At 38.9% G+C, this 18,642-nt stretch overlaps 1 protein-coding gene and 1 pseudogene across 2 annotated transcripts in view; one reads left to right on the top strand and one right to left on the bottom strand.

Annotated features, from left to right (window-relative positions):
- The window catches only part of DNAJC1 (DnaJ heat shock protein family (Hsp40) member C1), a 207,247-nt gene that overhangs the window by 7,672 nt on the left and 180,933 nt on the right, over window positions 1-18,642 (bottom strand). The window lies entirely within an intron of this gene.
- LOC118674055 lies at window positions 8,270-8,895 on the top strand (annotated as a pseudogene).

Here is an 18,642-nt window from a genome sequence, read left to right as displayed (position 1 = left end):
TTCTCAGGATTGCTGCAGCTATCTGGGGTCTTTTTAAAATTCTAGATGAATTTTTAGAGAGTTTGTTCTAGACCTGTGAAATATGCCATTGGTATTTTTGGCTTCTTTCATTTAGGGCAATGTTTTCCAGGTTCATTCAAGTTGTAGTATGTATCAGTACTTCGTTCTTTTTTTATTTTTTAAAAATATATTTTATGCCCTGGCCGGTTTGGCTCAGTGGATAGAGCATCGGCCTGCTGACTGAAGGGTCCCAGGTTCGATTCTGGTCAAGGGCACGTGCCTTGGTTGCAGGCTCCTCCTTGGCTTGGGCCCTGGTCGGGGCTCATGCAGGAAGCAACCTATCAATGTGTTTCTCACGCATTGATGTTTCTGTTTTTCTCTCTCTCTAAAAAGAATCATTGGAAAAATATCCTGGGGTGAGGATTATCCACACCGCCCCCCCCCCCCCCCAAAAGGAAAAAAGTAGTGATTAATTCTTAGACACTCCAAGCAAACCAAGAAAAAGATAATTATTCCAAGAAAAACTAAAGATTGTATAAGAAAGAAAATGTCATAATAATACACCTTGTGGCTTGGCTGTGAATAATATTTGTATAGTCATAAAAATGTAAGTACTAAATATTTTAAGCTAAAATTGGTACTATGTCTATACTGGAAAGATGAGGGATAGTAAGTGTGTGTGTGTGCTGAGAAAGATCATTTGTCATCTTCAACTAAGAATCTAAAGATAATGTCTAAAATTTAAAAATCAAGAAATAGGAGCAGCAGCAGCATATTATTAAAAGTGCAAAGTAAAAGAAAGTTATTATGGGCTACCAGCTTGGATAGGTTTTGGATAGCATTGGATCTACATGTGTATTAACACTCACATGGATTATAGAATTGTGGGGAAATTTGTTTAATGATCTTATTCAAAGCAGAAAATCCTATATAATAAAAGGGTAATATGCAAATCGACCAAATGGTGGAACGGCCAGGCGCTATGATGCGGACTTACCACCAGGGGGCAGACACTTAATGCAGGAGCTGCCCCCTGGTGGTCAGTGTGCTCCCACAGGGGGTGTGCCGCTCAGCCACAAGCCAGGCTGATGCCTGTCTTAGCAGTTGGACATCCCCTGAGGGCTCCCGGACTGCAAAAGGGCGCAGGCCAGGCTGAGGGGGACCCCCCCACCCCCAAGTGCACGAATGTCGTGCACCAGGCCTCTAGTACTTCATAATCCTCCTTCTTAACACAATTATACCCAATCTTATATTTAAAACTCATAGGGACCCTATGATTTCATCTGGGAATATTGGTTAGGGTTGAGTGAATGAAAAGAAATCGAAAATGAGTTTTGTTCCTTACAGAATATTAAATTAGAAAAATGAAAGTTATATTACATAGAATTGAGTTAGGAGCACTGAATAGTTACATGGTGGCACATTTCCACTCAATATATGGAAGAATTTTCCAATTTGTGATCTATATAAAGGGTATGCTCATATACCTGGCATCCTCAGATAACGCAGAAAATAAACGTTGACTACTAGTAATGACCTCAAATCATATTTTAAAAGTTTGGACTGATTTGACATCATAAGTGTTACTCTTATAATAAAAATTATGTAACTGTTAAGTTCATTATTTTCATTCATTTGTATATAATTTTGGCCAACTTTCTGTTTGAATTTAACACTCATATGACCAAAAACTGGAGTAACAAGAACATGGCACTCTGTTACCTGAACATTAATAAACCAGCTGAAAAGTGTTTCCAACTGGTGGAAAGCGTTTTTGTTCATTTTTATTATTTCTTCAATGTCTTTAAAAATTTCTCTGGATTCTCTGTCTGGATAGAAAAAAATACAAGAAATAACAATAGTGTTCATCCTAACCATTAAAAAAGAGGGACTTCCATTAACTTCCCGATTACCTCTTGTCAGTGATTTAAATGGCCATTTATTAGGAGAAAATAATTTTTGCTAGCAGATAACAGTGTAGTTTTGCAGATACTGTTAGTCCATCAGGGAGATATTTTAACAGCCCAACATAATATATTCACCCATCCTCCTTTTTAAAAAATGGTTTACCAAAATTTTTAGCACATACAAGCAATTTTAAATTACACTGACAATTATTAGCATCTGTTCAAGGGATACTGGTCTATTGACTTTCTGCATCTCTAAGCTATACATAAGGAGGAGTTATGGAAGTCCTAACTATAAAGTATGATGCTATTACCAGACCATAGATGATAATTTGAGTTAAACCAGTTCCCTCACGAATAAAATCATTCATAGTATTCAAAGTGCATATTATTGTAACTAATAAATTATATCTAGCCTTTAAAGTAGATAGTCTCTTCCTGGGGTAAGCGACAGGGTTCTGATGAATGAGTATAAAATACAAACTCAGTATCTTAGCAATACATGACACTAACTGGGGTCCGGAAAAACAAAAGAATGTTAAATGGGAGATATCAAGAAAAGTTTTCATGTAACCTGCAAGTATGCTTTCCTTGAGTGAGTCACTAAAGATGAACAAATGTTCAATAAGAGTTTAATCAGACCTTGAATGTTTCTGTGGTTCAAATACTCAAAGGCCACAGGGGAGAGAAACTGCTTACAAGCTGCTCAGGAGGATAGCCACATAACTGGCCAGTGTCCTGGGACATTAAATACCTGATTTCAAATTCATCCCCCTTTGGCCAGCACCTCAGAAAACCTTTTGTACTTCAGTTTCTCCAATGTGTGTTGGATAGATCTCTGTGATATGTCACCCTAATGATGTGCAAGGATTCAAAGAATCCAGCAGGCTAGGTGGGTACCTTGCTCCTCTCTCTCCACTACTGTTTGCTCCTCCTTAAGCCGTGTCCTCTGAGGAAGAAGACAACTGAGCCAGTCATAGGAGGACAAGGGCCTGTGACAGGGGACTTTAGGCAGGCAAAAACATTAATAGATGGCTCTAGAATTCCTCTGAGAAATAAAGCTGTCTTTGCTGAAGAGACAGTCTGGCAAGTATTTCAAGTAGAGGTTCAATACTCCCAATGCCCTCCTGGACTGAGGTGCCAGCTGCCGCCTAGACTTCAGAGGAAGGAGCAAGCTACTCTGCAGTACAAATAAAAGACTGTGGAGCATAGGGTGAGGGCTATCTGAAAGAGAGAAAGTGAAGGTAAATGGAAAACAGAGGAGGAGGAACAAAGCCATAAAAGGGGTAAGGATAAAGGAGAAAAGCAAGTAGAGACGGCATGACCAAGAGGGCACTGTGCAACAGTAAAGGCTGGTATGGATTTTTAAGTTTCTTGTTAGAGGGTGTTCCTCCCTTCGCCCTAAAAAACAAACAAACAAACAAACAAACAAACAAACAAACAAACAAATACCCTACTAGGAATGCTGTTCATAGTGTGAGCTTCAGGCTCCATTTAATGTAGATCCACTTCTGCTCATTAATATTTTTTCTTTTAAATCTTTATTGTTTAAAGTATTACATATTAGGGGCCCAGTGCATGAATTTGTGCACTGTGAAAGGAACTGTGGGCCGTGAGGCTGCAGTGGGCACAGGGGTGGGACTCAACCCATCCTCCGCGTCCCTGCCCGGCCCCCCTGATGCAGACCCCAGTCCCCTTTCTGCCGGCAGCCCCGCTCCTGCCGCCGCCACTCCCATGCGCTGACGGCACTGGCTCTGCTCGCACCTACTGACAGTGTGGAGCAATTGGGGCCAGTGCCAGCAGTGGGTGTGAGCGGCAGCTGCTACCCTGATCAGCCTTCAGGAGCAGGGGGAGTTAGAGAAGCCCTCAGGAGTGATGGGGGCCAGCAGCTGCTGCTTGCACTCACTGACAGTGCTGAGCAATCAGGACCAGCACCGGGTGCTGGCTGCGAGTGGGGCTGGTACTGGCAGTGGGTGCAAACAGCGGCTTTGGTGCCGGCAGTGGGTGCGATTGGGGCCGTCGCAGGAGCAGGGGGAGGTGGAGAAGCCCCGAGGGTCGATCGGGACCTGGCAGCCGCTGCTCGCATCCACTGACAGCACCAAAGTGATCAGGGCTGGTGCCAAACGCCAGATGCTGGCAGGGGGTGGGAACAGTGGCGCTGGCAGCAGGTGCGAGCACCAGGTGGAACCGCGGCACACAGGAGCAAAAAATTTTCAGTAACCACCAGAGGCTTGCCTTGATGACAGCAACCAGTGTCCCACCTTGGTTTGGCACCCCCACTCGCCTGCTCCACCACCCCACCACGACCGATGCCTGCCATGTTCTGTGCACGCCCCCTGGTGGTCAGCACACGTCATAGTGACCGGTTGTTTGGTCTATTTACATATTAGGGTTTTATACATATAGATAGTATTACATGTCTCCTTCCCCCCCCCCCCCCGCCCCCGATCTCTCCCCGGCCACCCCACCTCCCAGCACATGCCTCATCCCCCTAGTGTCTGTGTCCATTGGTTATGCTTATATGCATGCATACAAGTCCTTCAGTTGATCTCTTACCCTCTGAAGTTTGATGCTTCTATGTCTCTGGTTCTATATTTGTTCATCAGTTTATGTTATTCATTATATTCCACAAATGAATGAGATCATGTGATATTTACCTTACTCTGACTGGTTTATTTTGCTTAGCATAATGCTCTCCATGTCCATCCATGCTGTTGCAAATGTAAGTTTTCTCTATTTTATAGCAGTGTAGTATTACATTGTGTAGAAGTACCACCATTTTTTTAATCCACTCATCTGCTAATGGGCACTTAGGCTGTTTCCAAATCGTAGCTATTGTAAATTGTGCTGCTATGAACATAGGGGTGCATATGCCCTCTCTGATTGGTGTTTCCGGTTTCTTGGGATACATTCCTAGAAGTGGGATTACTGGGACAAATTGGGGCTCCATTTTTAATTTGTTGAGGAAACTCCATACCGTTTTCCACAGTGGCTGCACCAGTCTGCATTCCCACCAGCAGTGCATGAGGGTTCCTTTTTCTCCACATCCTTGCTAGCACTTGTCAATTTCTGGATGATAGTCATTCAGACAGGTGTGAGATGGTATCTCACTGTCGTTTTAATTTGCATCTCTCAGATGATTAGTGACTTTGAGCATGTCTTCATGTCTCTTGAACTTCAGTATGTCCACTTTTGAAAAGTGTTCATTTATTTGTCTTCCTCTATTGCTTTTTACACTATGTAAATTCACACACATCATCTAACATTTGTATGCCTCTAGATTTCCCATTTATGAGTCTCCTGAAAATTCCAGATGTAATGAGTTCTATACCCACAGAACTACTAAACTATTATCATTTAGCAAGGTCACAGGATACAAGATTAATGCAAAAATCTATTGTATTTCTACATATTAGCAATGGACAATCTGAAAGTGTAATTAAGAAAAGGGTTCCTTCAGAATAGCCTCAAAAAGATTGATACTAAGAAGTTTAAGAAGTTCCAGACTTATACTAAAAACAACAAACAGATAAAAATTAAAGAGGCTCTAAATAAAAGGAGAGACATTCCCAGTTCATGGATTTAGACACTAAAAGTTGTTAAGATAGCAATCCTCTCCCTCGCCAATTGATCTATGTATTTAATGCAATCCCCATTAAAAAGATCTTTTGTAGAAATTGATAAAGACAGCCAAATTATTTTGTTAAAGAACAAATTTGGAAACATTTTTACTGTCCAATTTAAACATTTACCATAAGGCTATAGTAAATATGGACAGTGTGGTGTTTTCAGGATAGGCATACAGATCAATTGAATAGAATTGAGAGTAAACAAATAAATCTTTACATTATGGCCAATTGATTTTTTGTGTGAAAAGTACCAAGACAATTTGATGGTAGAAAGAATAGCCTATTAACAGATGGTTTTAAGATAATTGGATATCCCTATGCAAAAAATAAAAAATGAACTTGACCGTAATAAGAAAAAAATAAAGTGTTGGTGAGGGAGGATATAGAAAAACTGGAATCTTCATGTACTTATAAGAATGTAAAATGGTACAGCCACTTTCCTGGCTGGAACCATGGAGAATGCAGAAGCAAAGAAGAAAGTTCCTGCCATGCCAGAAACCCTTATTAAGAAGGGGAAAAGTCACTTTGAAACCAAGATGGCAGCATAGGTAAACACCGGAGTTTGCTGCCTCGCACAACCACTTCAAAAATACAACTAAAAGACGGAACGGGCATCATCCAGAACCACAGTAAGGCTGGCTGAGTGGAAATTCTACAACTAGAAGGAAAGAGAAAAGCATACCGAGACTCAGAGGAGGTGCGGTGCGGAAGTAAAATACTAAGGTACAGAGGCGCACGCGGAGCTGGCTGGCAGCTGAGGGCACAGTAGTCTTATTCAATCGGGAGGGAGTTTCAGGCTCTGAGCTCCAGATCTGGGCGAGGCTTTGGGGACCCAGAATCATACAGGAGAAGCGGGACTGTCTGGCATCGGTCGGAACTCGAGGGCAGCTTTCTCTCGGAGGTGCTAGCAGCAATTACCGGGACACTGAGAAGCAGAGCCTCTGAGGGCAGGACTGAGAGCAGCCATAACTGCTCGCTCCGCCCTGTTGATCCCGTGGGACCCACCCTGCCCAAGCCCTGCACGAAGGCTTTTGCTGGGTAGCCTCAGGCAAAGGCTAGATTTGAGCATCTCCCTAGAGATCCAGGATCCAGTGTGCCCAGTGGTCAGAGTGGGACCATCCAGTTTGCAGCTTCTCGGACCCTTAAAGGACACACTCAGGGGGCAGGCCCAGTGAGCACCAAAGCCCCATTGAAGCAAGTCTTGCCCCAGAGGGGTGTCTCCAGCACAGAAGTTCTCCCACTGCAGACACAGCAGATTCTCACAGCCAATTGGCCTGGAGGTCATTCCCTCCCAGTGTTAACTACAATAATCAAGGCTTAACTACAACAAGACCGTGCACAAAGACCACAAGGGGGTGCACCAAGAGTGTCCTCCTCAGGTAATTGGGGAGGCTGAACCACTGGGCCCTAGAGGACACTTAGCACAGAAAACCACTTTTTCAACACAGGGAAGCATAAAAAATGCGGAGACAAAGAAACAGGACACAAATGACAGAAATGGAGGAAAGCAAACTACTGGATATAGAGTTCAAAACCACACTTTTAAGGTTTTTCAAGAACTTTCTAGAAGCCGCTGATAAATTTAGTAAGACCCTCGAAAAGACTGGTGAGACCGCCGATAATGTAGTGAGATCCTCAAGAAATCTAGTCAGACCCTCGATGTTATGATAAAGGACCAACTGGAAATTAAGCATATACCAACTGAAATAAAGAATATTATACAGACTCCCAACAGCAGACTAGAGGATCACAAGAATCAAGTCAACGATTTGAAATATGAAGAAGCAAAAAACACCCAACCGGAAAAGCAAAATGAAAAAAGAACCCAAAAATACTAAGATAGTGTAAGGAGCCTCTGGGACAACTTCAAGCATACCAACATCCGAATTATAGGGGTGCCAGAAGAAGAGAGAGAGCAAGGTATTGAAAACCTATTTGAAGAAATAATGACAGAAAACTTCCCCTACCTGGTGAAAGAAATAGATTTACAAGTCCAGGAAGTGCAGAGAACCCCAAACAAAAGGAATCCAAAGAGGACCACACCAAGACACATCATAATTAAAATGCCAAGAGCAAAAGACAAAGAGAGATTCTTAAAAGCAGCAAGAGAAAGAAACTCAGTTACCTACAAGGGAGTACCCATACCACTGTCAGCGGATTTCTCAACAGAAACGTTGCAGACCAGAAGGGAGTGGCAAGAAATATTCAAAGTGATGAAAGCCAAGAACCTACAACCAAGATTACTTTACCCAGCAAAGCTATCATTCAGAATTGAAGGTCAGATAAAGAGCTTCACAGATAAGAAAAAGCTAAAGGAGTTCATCACCACCAAACCAGGATTATATGAAATGCTGAAAGGTATCCTTTAAGAAGAGGAAGAAGAAGAAAAAGGTAAAGATACAAACTATGAACAACAAATACACATCTATCAACAAGTGAATCTAAAAATCAAGTGAATAAATTATCTGATGAACAGAATGAACTGGTGATTATAATAGAATCAGGGGCATAGAAAGGGAATGGACCGACTATTCTTGGGGGGGAAAGGGGTGTGAGGGATGCGGGAAGAGACTAGACAAAAATCGTGCACCTATGGATGAGGACAGTGGGTGGGGAGTGAGGGCGGAGGGTGGGGTGGGAACTGGGTGGAGGGGAGTTATGGGGGGGAAAAAAGAGGAACAAATGTAATAATCTGAACAATAAAGATTTAATTAAAAAAAAAAAAAGAAGAAGGGGCAAAGGAATCTTACAGAGGTAAAGATTAAGCACCTGAGAAAGACGTTTGCCCAGAAGATGCTACGAAAGGCAAGGAGGAAGCTTATCTATGAAAAAGCTAAGCACTATCACAGGAATATGGGCAGATGTACAGAACTGAGATTTGAATGGCTAGGATGGCAAGAAAAGCTGGCAACTTCTATGTACCTGTGGAACCCAAACTGGCATTTGTTATCAAGATTAGAGGTGTCAGTGGTGTGAGCCCAAAGGTCCAAAAGGTGCTGTGGCTTCTTTGCCTTCGCCAGACCTTCAATGCACCTTTGTTAAGCTCAACAAGGGCTCCATTAACATGATGAGGACTGTTGGACCATGTATTGCATGAGGGTACCCAAACCTGATGTTAGTACATGAATTGATCTATAAGCATGGTTATGCGAAAACCAACAAAAAACGAATTGACTGGACAGGTAACATATTGATTGCTTGATCTCTTGGTAAATATAGCATCCACCTGCATGGAGGATCTGATTCATGAGATCTATATGGTTGGAAAGCGCTTTAAAGAAGCCAGCTTCCTGTGGCCCTTCAAATGATCTTCCACGAGGTGGAATGAAGAGAAAGACCACCATTTTGTAGAAGGATGAACGAAGGTAACTATCCTGGTTATTTTGTAATCTGGTTAATTAATAGACTGTGACTGCTTTAACATGGGAAAAAAAAGAAAAACAATTTGGTAGTTCCTTAAAAGTTGAACATAAACTTACTATACATCCTAGTAGTTACACTTCTAGGAATCTAACCAAGAGAAATAAAAATATACATTCATACAGAGACTTGTAAGTTAATATTCATTGCAGCATTACTCATAATAGCCAAAAAGTGGAAATAATCCAAATGACTAACCACTATAGTAGTTAAACAAAAATTGGTATTATATATACAACAGAACGATAGAGAAATGGACTATTGATACATGCTACAAAATGGATGAACTTCAAGCAACCTTTACCGAGTGAAAGAAGTCAGATGCAAATAATAAATATTATACAATCCCATTTATATGTGATTTCTAGAGAAGGGAAATTTATACATATATGAAACAGATCCGTGGTTGCCTGAGTTAGGAGAAGAAAGTCGGGAATGACTAAAAATTGGATTGAGGAAACTTTTGGGTGATGAAAATGTCTGAAATTAAATTGTGGTGATTGCAAACTACAAATTTACTAAAAAAATCAATTGTACACTAATGGGAAATTTTAAGCCATGTGTTTTTTAAGCTAGTGTTTTTTTGTAAAAAGAGACAACACAAGATCTACTCTCAACAAAATTTAAAGTGTACCATACAATATTTTTAACTACAAGCACAAAATTGTATAGATTTCTAGAACTTATTCATCTTGCATAACTGAAATTTTATACTCTTTGGACAGCAACTTTCCATCTTCATCCCCACCCGCCAGCAACCACCATTCTACTAGTTGCTACTATGAGCTTAACTATTTTATATCTCATGTAAGTGGAATCATGTGGTATTTTGTCCTTCTGTAACTAGCTTATTTCACTTATGTTCTTAAGGTTCATTCATGGTGTTGCATAGTACATAATTTTCCTTCTTTATATGGCTGAATAATATTCCAGTGTACATATGTGTGTGTATAATATTTCCTTTATCCATCCATCTGTCATATTTCCATCCTAGCCATTCATGTGGGGTGCATCTTGACTACTGTGAATAGTGCTGCAATAAACATGAGAATGCATATATTTCTCAGACATCCAGATTTCACTTCTTTTGGCTATCTACCCAGAAGTGGGATTGCTAGGTTACAGAGTAATCCTACTTTGAATTTTTTGAGTAACCTTCATACTGTTTTCCATAATGACTGAATAATTTTATGTTCCCACCAACAGTGCGCAAGTGTTCCAATTTCTCCACATGCTTGCCAACACTTGTCATTTTTATTTTTAATGGCCATCCCGACAAGAGTGAGATGATACCTCATTGTGATTTTGATTTGCATTTCCCTGATGACTACTGATTTGAGCATCTTTTCATATACCTGTTGGCCATTTAAAATGTTTTTTTTTGGGGGGGTGGGTGGGGGTCGGGGCGCAGGGTGAGTTGTAGGAGGTCCTTTTATATTTTGGAGATGAATTCCTGGTCAGATATATGGTTTGCAAATATTTTCTCCCATCCCTTATGGTCACCTTTTACTCCTCCTTTGCTGTGGCAGAAGCTTTTCAGCATAATATGTTTCCACTTGCTTTTTTGTCACTTATGAAATCATTGCCCCAAGATCAGTACCATGAAGTTTTCCTCCATTTCCTTCTAGGAGTTTTACAATTTCAGGTCTTATGAAAATTTGAGTTGATTTTTTGTATGGTGCAAGATACGGGTCCCATTTCATTTTGCATGTGGATGTCCGTCCAGTTTTCTCAACACCATTTGTTGAGGAGACTATCCATTGTGTATTTTTGGCATACTAGCTGAAGATCAGTTGACTGTGTATGTGTGGATTTATTTTGGGACTCTCTATTCCGTTCCATTGTCTATTGGTCTTCTTTATGCCAGTATCATACTGTTTTGGTTAGTGTAGCTTTGTAATATATTGTGAAATCAGGAAATGTGATGCCTCCAGTTTTTTCTTTTTAAAACTGTTTTTTCTTTTTGATATTTGGCCTCTTTTATGGTTTAATATACATTTTACAATTTTTTTTCCTGTAAATCAATGAAGCTTTTATAATAAATTTTAAAAGAATGAGATAGGACTATATATTGACATGGAAAGATATTAAAAATAAATGTCTTGTTTCTTTATACTTTAAAACGTAGTTTTAAAAATCAAGGTAATATATGTACATAGCTAAAGGAGAAAAAAAAAGGCAGTAAACACGAGAGCTTATGATGAAAAGCAACATTCCTTACACCCAGAGGTACTCATTTCTGATCACAGTTCTTCTGGTGGGCACAAGTACTACATAGAAAACATGCTTTTGGTATATTATACCCTAAATCCAATCTTTTTCCCCCTTCTACCAATAACCCCGGTCCCAACTACCATCATCTTTTGCATAGACAACTAAAGGAGTCTCTTATTTGGCCTGTCTTTCTGCTTCCACACTTTCCCTACCATGGTGCCTTCTTCACAAAGCAGCCAGAATGACTCTTTTAGATCTTGCACTCCCCTTTGCTCCAAATCTTCCAATGCGTTCCCATCTTACTCAGAATAAAATCCAACATCTTTATTTTGGCCAATGAGGTCCTATTTGGTCTGGTCCTCCACTCCCGTTGGTCTCATCTGCAATCCCCTCCTACGCACTCACCAGTCACACTGACAGCTTTGCTGGACTGTGCGCATCCCAAGCATGCTCTTACCTCAAAGCCAGAGTAAGGGCTGTTTCCTCTACTTGTAACGCTCTTTCTCAAACTTGCTCTGACTTTGCATCCCCTCTGAGAGGACTCTTTTTGGAACACTTTAAAAAAATGCAACTCCCTTCAGTTTCTAACCTCGTATTCTGCTGCTTTATTTTTCTTCATAGCATTTGTCACTATCTACAGTTTTTCTTTGACTCCATGCATTTAGGCTCTCTCCATCGTGCTTCTCCACCATCCTTTAGGGCAGCTGTTTTTGCCTGCATGATTGCAGCTTAGTTGCAGGTATTCCAGCTTAGAGGTAAGGAGAGTAAGTAAGAGCTCCTATGAACACACTTCAATCATGCTCCTCTGGCCACAACAGAGCTTGGGGGTGAGGGCAGTGCTTGCAAGTGCAGTGTTGCTGGGCAAATATGTGCTTAACTACAAATCTCGTACTGGACAAGGAAAGAACATATTTTGGTGAACAACTTGTTTTAGTCTTACACAACTTTTTAAAAATTGAAAAATCTTCTGAATATATATAAAATATCTGAAATAAAAGTCATAATGTAAGGTCTTATATAATTATGATCTGAACAACATTACTCACCTTAGAGACAAGTACTATTCTGTGAGCACATTTCTTGTGTTGTTCAAAAGAGAATGTTCTCACTACCAATTTTTTTTGCTCTACTTTTTAGTGTACTTAAATTTGGACTACGCTGTTTTTTTTTTTTTGGGGGGGAGGGGTGTTTGGTATAGTTTTCTTTTGTTTATGGAGTTTGTAGTCGGCTTTTTTCATATATAAAACATTTTTCAAGTTCTCAGCCATATTATCTAGTATATAAAATCTTCGTGTCTCCCAGGGTTGGTCTCACACAGTCCTTCTTTCTTGTATTTCACCATGGACTTACTGTGCTAGTGGTTGGCTATATTACTGTGGAGTCTCGGAGTTTCTGTCTATTGGGCATAGAGTGCTTGGTATCCATGTCTTTTTCCTTTTCCTTTTAACTTATTTCTCTCTTTCGCTGCACTTTAATCTCAGGAGACATTTTAAGAAAGACTATGAGTCTTTGTCCCAAGTATTTACCATCACTCTTGGTCTGTTCTAGATTCAGAACCATTTCCCTTCAGAACTATTAAGACATTCTTCCTTTTCTCCTTGCTGCTGAGCAATCTGATGTCACTATGATTTGCCTTCTTTGGAGGTATCTTCTCTCTAGAAGCTTTAAAGATCTACGTAGCCTCAGTGTTGATACATTTTCCTGGCACCTTTTCCATGTATCCTACTTGACTTGGAAGGTTCTTACAATTTGTTCTCAGGTGTTCCTGCCTCAAAAACTTCACTATATTATTTATTTAATTTATTTTAAAAATACTTTTTATTGATTTTAGAGAGAGGAAGGGAGAGGGAGAGCAAAACAGTGATGTGAGAGTGAAATATTGATCGACTGCCTCCTGCTCACCCCCTACTTAGTGATCGAACCCGCAACCTGGCTTGTGCCTGACCGGTAACCAACCTGGCATCCTTTTGGTGCACAGGACAACATCCCCCTGAGCCATACTGGCCAGGGACATTATATTATTTCCTGAATAATTTTCTTGTATCTGTTTTCCCTGCCTGTCTCACTGAAACTCTTAATCAGATTCACACCTCTTGAACTGATTTTTATCTTTTCTATAATATTTTAATTATTTTAATGTCTTTTTATTTGGCTGTCTAGGAGATTTTCATTATAACTTTCAGTTATTCCACCTCATTTTAGTAAGAATGGTGTCCATCAGGGGAAACTACATAATTAACTGCTAACCTGTTCATTGGCCTGGATAGAATTTTGCTATATATTATATGATTTCTGTGCCAAAGGTTTATAGATTTGCATTACATGTCATCATTTCTATCTCAGCATTGAACAAAATCACATAAGACAGGAAAATATATCCAATTAATAAAAGAGCAATACCTCTATAATATTCTTAAATATATAAATGCAAAAAACCTAATAAATTAACAAGTCAAAACAAGTTATTTATTCAAAGAATATTATTATATGACTAAGAAAAGTTTATCTTGGGAATATAAAGAAGGGACCTTGGAAATATATTTATTCTCACTTGTTCATATGAGAAAAATTATATGAACATGTCAAGAGATGTTAAAAAAAACTTTTTGTTAGCCTGGCCAGTGTAGCTCAGTGATTGACTTTAGTCGACGTATGAACCAGGAGGTCATGGTTCGATTCCCAGTCAGGGCACATGCCCGGGTTTTGGGCTCGATCCCCAGTAAGGGGCATGCAGGAGGCAGATGATCGGTGATTCGGTCTCATCATTGATGTTTCTATCTCTCCCTCTCCTTTCCTAAAATCAATAAAAATATATGTAAAAAAACTTTATTTTTTACAAAATCAGTCCATAGCACTTTTCACTTATTTGACAAGCAATGATGAAAAACAAAACAGGATGTTCAGTGCTGATGGGACACTGAGGAAGGGGCCTCTCATGTGCTAACGTGGCACCATAGTATATTGTCACTACCTCCCTGGAGGCCAGTTTTAGAGACATCAAAGGTTCTGAAAACATCCATATTCTTGAACCAAGCAGCTCTAATTCTAGGATACAAGGTAAGAAAATGGATAGAAGTGGAAAGATGAATGAAAAAAATACCCCCACAAAACAGACCTCTCAGGAAAACAGCAAAAAGGAAGCAATTTAAATGACAACCAGTGGATGCTCCTTAATTACATCAAGACAACATGGAGCATTGTGTAAGGGTTTAGAAAGATGCTCAGGCTCTTTCATGGAAAAGAGCGCATGTTCCACAGCCAACGTGAAAAGGGCAGGATGCAGATTGATACAGTTAAAATTATGTCTAGTCATATGCCGTTATAGGAGGACTCAACTCTAAATGGTATAAAATAAAATGTTTACAGGAGTCATTTTTTATTGTGGTTGATTATAACATTTTAAAAAAAATTTCAGTGTGTTTTAAAGTTTCTTTTTTCGATATAAACATCGTTTTACCAAAAAAAAAAAAAAATTCTAATAAAAGTCTCTAGACACATTTAAAGTGTTTTTCATATGCACAGCAATGAAACAGCATTAAGTAGTGCTAACATATTAGAGGAGGAATCAAAATATCTGGTGTCCCAACACTAATTGTTGTGTCATCTTGAACAAATATCTTAGGAGCAGTTTACGCAACTGTAAAATGGTTGCCTAATCTACCTCACAATGCTGTTGTGAAGATCAAGTAAAATGTCTTGAAAAATGTAAAATACTATGAAAACAGATGATGGAATAATCAATATTATCATGTAGAGTAGTTAAGTATAAAAATGTTGCTGCCGCGCTGGCTGAGTGGCCCCGTTGGTTGGGTGTTGTCCGGTGCACCGAAGGGTCGTCGGACAGGTCAGGCCACGCCAAGGTTGGGGCTCTAGGGGCATGAAGGAGGCAGGCCATCTCACATTGATGTTTCTCTCCCCCTCCCTCTCTTTCTAAAAATCAATAAAAAAAATGTAAAAAAAGAGAAAATGTTGGTTTGACCTTTTAACTGACTCTTGCAGTGTTATGCAGTGAATATACCTTTTATAATCCTTTCCTATGATTTTGCTCAATGCTGAGTCAGAAATGGTGACATGAAATGCAAATCTGTAAACCTCTGGCCCAGAAATCATATAATAGCAACATTCTAATGAGGTCATTGAACAAATTAAGCAATTAATTATGTAGTTTCCCCCACGGACACCAAAAGGTCCTATTTTCCTCAAAATAATGCTCTGCCTTCTCTTTTCTTCAAACAGGCAGTCAAATTGCCTGAAATTCTTACATTAATCATTCACATACTTGGGATAAGAAACTGAAGGCTTGCCCTGGCCGGTGTGGCTCAGTTGGTTGAGTGTGCATGGAAAGTTTTGCTGGTTCAATTCCTGATCAGGGCACATACCCAGGTTGTGGGTTCAGTCCCTGTGTCCAAGTGAGGTTAGGGTGCATATAGGAGGCAACAATCGATGTTTCTCTTTCTTTCTCTTCTCTCCCTCCCCCTTCCTCTCCCTCTAAATTCAATAAATACACACACACACACACACACACACGACTTGTAATCTAACTTAAAAAAAGAAGAAGGCTTCTATTAAAATCCATGTGTGTGTGTATTTGGTAATACAGTCAATTATTTTCTATTAATATCATATTGAAAATTGGTTATTAGATCAGCTGGTGACTTATCTAGCAAGAAGAATGGATTAAAGAACCCATTCCTTGCTAACATTTAAATATCTTTAAGGTCCTGGGGTTGAGAGTGTGAGGGAAGAAGGGAAGGAGAGGAATGTGCGATCAGGCTAAGGGCCAGAGAGCTACTAGAGCAAGAAACCTGGTTAAGAAGATAGCAAGGGTGAATGAAGACAGAAAATTAAAAAGACTAACCTTGTCATCTTTACAACTTGTGTAGGACTAGTCTGACTCTAAGAAGTTATAGCAACATATTTGCCAAAATAATTACTACATATTTAGTTCACTGATAAACCATAAAGTTTATTTTCTATTGAATAAACCAGATATATTTTTGAAACAACTGCCATAGCACATAAAGTCCCCCCAATAGGCATCTCCTTTATCTCTCTGTTATAGTGATAGAAGGTAAAATTGAGAATTTTATTATTTTCCCTCTCATATGGGGACACTTATCTAACTACACACATCTTACCTCTCACTGTGGTACTAAGGTAATTATAAAAGTCTGTTTAAATCTACCCACCTGTCTTTTGTTTTGCTGCCTAACTGGGTCTTTTCCAAGCAGGCAGAAAATCTCCAATCAGTCTGTTATCACAACCAGAACGTAAGAGATTAGTGACCACGGAGAGAAGCAGAATCAGTTTACATCCTTCCAGGCTAGAGAATGATACTACCTCACGGGCAAGAAATCTGAGGCTCCCTGACCTTAACTTAGAAAACCTGCAGTTAATAATCACATTAATGTTGGCTTTACATGCCAGACAGCTTTTGTTTCCTGTTGTTTTTACAAGTGGAGTGCTCTTTGGGGCTATGAATTATTTGCTGAAAGACATATATTAACATTTAAAAGATTTGATATATAATAAAATAGGTCTTACAGTTTAGGTATATCTGAGTTAAAATATACTTTGCATTCATGTTTTACAAAGCTAATAACATTGCTTGTATTTACCTGGAGTAAAATTTAGCAATTGTCATTAATTATGATAATTAATACACTGAAAACTCCTTTCTTAATTGAGGAATTAAATGCATTTTCATTGTAATCTGTCAACCTAAATCAAGACTATAAAGATCCCACCAGGGCTACACTCTCACCCCTCCCTGAAAAAGGTCAATTGTTTCTCAAAGGAAAGAGAACAAACCCTGAAGCTACAAATTTAGCAAGGAAAACAGGTCAAAAACCAGATGTGCAGAGCAGGGGAGAACTGGCACAGGTGATCAGGTCAGTATGCAGAGGTTTCAAGGACAGCAAACTGAACTTGCCTTCTTTTTCATAATCAAACACTTAATGAAAACAAATCTAATTAACACCATAAGCCAAAAAGTGATCTTGTAATGTGTGGTTAACTTTTAGTTAACATTCTAGTAAAGGCACCTGTATTAGCCAAACCCATTTCAGCTGCTTCAATGGAATTTACTGTGTGTTCACTAAAATGAATTATGAGTCTTCAGACACCTGTTCTCTTTTAAAGAGAGTAATTTACAGGTGTGTGTAGTTAGTGAAATGAAATGTACAGGCCAAGTATGGAGGTGATGCTCACAGAATGAAAACACAGTGAGTCTCTATATAGCTGACACAGAAGAAAAGCTACAATGGCATTTCGGTATACTAAATACTGATCCGTAGGGAACTGCTAGCATTCTGAAAACAGAACTAATACTTGGAGGAAAAAAATCTCAAGAAGTCATATCTGACTAAATAAGAGCAGGAATATCTATTACAGACAAGGGATTAGTCTCCCTTCAGTTTTGGCAAAGAGAAAACTGGCAGTTTTCTAGAAGAAAAAAATCTGAAACACCTGGAATGAATTTGCAAAAGTTTGAAAAGGTGTCTTTGCTTATCCAGGGACTGATGCACTAAAACAACTCTTTAAATTATGCGTAGATCTATGATACTAACTAGCCATCTCAAGGCTCTGCTGGTTACATCATGTATATTCTTAGCATTTAAACTTTCATTTCTCTCCTCTTAAAAAAAATACAGATTAAAAATTTAAGCAGATGATAACGATAAATTAATGAAAAATACTGCTCTACTCAATATCCTATCTGCCTTTGGCATTATTAACTGTAAGGCCTCAAAGAAATATTATTTAAAAAGTTAAAAGCTGTCTTCAAAAGAGACACTAAATTAGTGAACTATTATTTCTCATTTGGCAATTAACTAAAAATTTGAGTCCTATTAAGCCAATATTGGTTTGATAACCTTTTGAAAATTGTTTTAGTAATTTTCGTTAATCATTATATTAATAGTACATAGTTGTATAACTAGAGGGTCATAGTACTTAAAATGTATCCTCATGGTTCTTTTCCCAGTCACCTAAGATAACTGGTCTCCTCATGAAACATAGGAAAAAAAATGTTACAAGATATAAGCGCTATTTTTCCACATGATCAGACTTTAACTCTGAAGCCAAAATAATAAAAAACATCTTAACAATATTTTAAGAGTGATTTTAAAAAGATCTATATGGCATTAAAAACATTCCTATATGTAATTTAAAACTCTTAAAGAACTATTTAAAAAATTGACAGTAATATGTTGTTTGTTTTAAATTAAAAGATTGTAATTTACTACAAAAAGGTAACAGCATTTTATGTAACAAGCTTTTCTGTTTGGTGGTTGTGCTTATCAATCATTTTTCAGGTTTTTAAATTGTTCATTATCAGAAAAGGTCCACCATTTACTAATGGAATTGAGGAGGACATTTGAATCTTTGCTTTCAGTAACCCCATAAATATTTTAGATCTACAGGATTTATTTAAAGTAAATAATTTAAATAAATTCAGTAAAGAACTTGTT

Source organism: Myotis myotis, unplaced genomic scaffold (assembly GCF_014108235.1).
Source record: "Myotis myotis isolate mMyoMyo1 unplaced genomic scaffold, mMyoMyo1.p scaffold_m19_p_1, whole genome shotgun sequence".
In the NCBI taxonomy this organism is placed as follows: domain Eukaryota; kingdom Metazoa; phylum Chordata; class Mammalia; order Chiroptera; family Vespertilionidae; genus Myotis; species Myotis myotis.
The sequence above is the reverse complement of the archived record's forward strand: the minus strand, read 5'-3'. Positions and strand labels throughout refer to the sequence as shown.